Source organism: Dreissena polymorpha, chromosome 10 (genome assembly GCF_020536995.1).
Source record: "Dreissena polymorpha isolate Duluth1 chromosome 10, UMN_Dpol_1.0, whole genome shotgun sequence".
Taxonomy (NCBI): domain Eukaryota; kingdom Metazoa; phylum Mollusca; class Bivalvia; order Myida; family Dreissenidae; genus Dreissena; species Dreissena polymorpha.
Window position 1 is genome coordinate 10,010,038 of NC_068364.1, and position 3,514 is coordinate 10,013,551.

A 3,514-nucleotide genomic window follows, 5' to 3' on the forward strand; every position below is an offset into this window, starting at 1 on the left:
GTTAAGAAATCTCGTTTAAAAAGCAAAAATGAATTTCAAGCTGTTCATTTTCGGAACTTTCGTTTATTTTGGGAAAGCAAATGCTTGTACACGTAATATAACTTTCCTGTCACATTTTCTTAACGAGCGTTGTTTAATTCTTACAGATGAAGGCTTATAAACATAATTGCAAAATACGCGTAACACATTTATTGCATACGCATTTAGTCATTGTTCTCAATATTTTAGAAACTAAATTATTATGTTTGTAGTCTTTTTTATGTGGCCGATATAAGAAACAAGTGTTTTATTTGTCCAGACATCGATTGCATGGTACATTCATTTTGTCATTTGTAATGATAAAGAACAGCAATTCATGTAGCTCAATACTGAAAAACAAATGATCAGCTGCTTGACATCGAAATGGTCAAGAGACAAGAGCAAAACGCAGATAGGTAAAATGGAATTATACTAGATGGTTCCATGATGAATGGGCATGCAAAGTGTTACCACAAGCGGGATACATGGTGGGATATTGCTTTTTTTTAAATGATTCGTCCAGTTTCTAATAAAAAATGTCCGTATAAAACCATACACATGTAGTCGACGCAGTGTCGATTTCACCGTAAGGACAACATAATATAATGAACCATGCAAAAAAGAAACAGAATACTCGAATTATCGTAGTCAACCCTAGAATTAAAATCACAAGTAGGCATTCCTAGCTTTGTTTTCGATTTTCTAAAATAAGTGCTGTTGTCTTTCCAAGTTTTTCGCCACATTTTTCATTAATCATTATTAATTATTATTGACTTACATCATACGTTTCAATGAATGAACATGTTAAAATTATTCTCATCGATTTCGAAATAATAATCATATAATTGACCAGAAAATAATGCCCAGCAACTACAACACAACTTGATTGCGGGATTGCATCCCCGATTTACGACGTACATGCCTACTGATTTCCTGCTAATTTGCCAAATGTGCTCAACGTTGACAAACTACATTTAATCCAAGTAATTGGCTCGAGAACAAGCAATAAACACGAGAGAATTACAGGGCTTTGAATGAAACCCTAGACTTCTCTCGACATTTTCAATGACGTTATTATTTGTATTTGATTCTCGCTTAACAGGATTGACAACGATGAGCGAGGAACAATAATCGGCAGAACAGTTGAGTGTGGATGTGATAGATATCAAATTGACAAAATACAACTCACAGAAACGAAGCATAAAACTCAACATAGTCGTTAGATGCATTTTAAAAACAGTAATCGAAGGAAAATCATTATTGCTTCATAAATCTGATTATGTAACTAAGTTACATAAACTTTTTGGAAACAGCAAACTATTAATAGACATACTGTTCATAAAAACAAAACGTTATGTCTGTATTTCGCATAATGTATACTTCAATAAAAATACGTTTGCTATACCTACTTGAATTAAACTTTAAAGTATTGTATTTTTTATTTCATGACATAGAAAGCCGTACAAAATATATCACAAGTAAAATTTCACCTTTCTTAAATTAAAATGTTTTTAAAAATCTTCCGATTTTCAATTATCATTTTAAATAGCACATCCGCAATAAAATTAACAGAAATAATAACACACACATAATTATGAATCCTTAAACACGGTGGCTTGTACAGATCTTCAAAGTTTATCATGGAAATGAATAATGTAAAATATAAATGTAAGGATTCTGTTCAGTTAGGATCAAAGTGCAGTCTCCACCCACTCTCATAAAGACCTGCAACCAGTTTTAAGTGCACACCAATATTTACCCTGATGATGTGTGGGAAACAGTTTTATCACACACAAAACAAGCTTAAAGGGAAAACAAGTTTATACATATAATATTGATTTATTTAGATTGGTACGGAATTCCGTAGCGCGTTATACATCGAATTTTGTGCAGGAATAAAACTCGGGTACAGAATACAGAATAAATAGGCCGGGTACATGTTATTATATTTACCGTAACCTGTGATACATTTAAGTATACTTAACAGTACCCAGGGAACATCTAAGTAGTACCCGAGCCGACAAAGACCAATTTAGCGTCAGTAGGATATTTATGCCCACACATTCATAATTTGTTTTGAAAATGTCGGAAAACCTAAACAAAACATATAGAAAAAAACATGTTTATGGTTCCACCAATGTTTGTAAAGTTTCAGCCCTCTAGCCAAAATACTTGTTCACTTAAGCGCGACACACGTTTAAAAAAAAAAGAGTAATTTTTTACTTAAAAGTGGCAATAAATCCTTTTTTGTAACTCCAGTTGTATAGAAAATATCCTTACAACAAGAGATGTGTTTGTCAGAAACACAATGCCCCCTATTGTGCCGCTTTAAAATAATATTTCAATATATCATTTGGCAGGTTTAGAAATTATCTCCCTACTTACCTTGGATTGTATTTTTTTTAACTTTTGACCTTGAAGGATGACCTTGACCATTCACCACTCAAAATGAGCAGCTTCATGAGATCATGCATGCCAAATATCAAGTTGCAAAAGTTATGGCCAATGTTGAAGTTTTCAGACGGACGGACGGACAGTTCAACTGCTATATGCCACTCTACCGGGGGCATAAAAATATGGAAGTGCGCAAAATATATGCTGGCTATTATGTTTGAAATGTTTCAGCTATCTTGCACAAATTATTTTTGAGTTTTTTAGTGGACAACACAGTTATGTTGGTTAATTTGTTTGCACGCATTCTTTTTAAAGTCCCCGTTCGCGGAATAGATCGTTGTTTTGCATATAAATCGTACAGCGAGAAATAAACTTTACATAAATTCATTGAGGTTGAAATAAAAAACCTGGTCAATATCGGTTTTGAATCAATAAAATAATATATAAATGATCATAAATACATGCCTTAGGCAAAAATCATTGCAGCATTGCGAATTATGCAAATAATATTTATATTTAGCTTTCGCTAAACATTATAAGCAAATGGAAGATAAAAACAAAACATAGATTTAGCAAAAACGTAGCGTTGCAACTCAGTTTCCGTCTGAAACAGATGTATTTGCATTTGTTTTTACCATCTCTCCGCTAAATTCACCCGTATCCGCAATTTTGTTTGTTTAGGTTTGAATGATCGTGTCGAATCATGAATATAACTTAGGTCGTTTTCGTTCTTTACCGTTAACAACCCCCCAAAAAATCGCTATATTGTTTGTGTTCAATCCATTTCAACTGGATTTTTAGTGATATCCTCAATAAAAACACGTTTTCTTACGATTCTGGTCATATATAAAGCTATGACCGAGGACTTTAAGTTGTAAGTGACACAGTGAAGTCGCTAACATGCTTTTTCTGCCCTCTAGCAGCAATACTTTTTGAGTTGTGAGCAACACAAGTAAACAATTCCAGTTATTTTAAAAGTATTCAAACTAAAATATGAAGGTGCGCATGTTCACATGCTAGCTTATATGTGTGCATAGTTTTATCCCTCTGGCACTAGTTGAGTTAGTGCAACCCAAACTACTGAGACAGATGGAAGGTTACG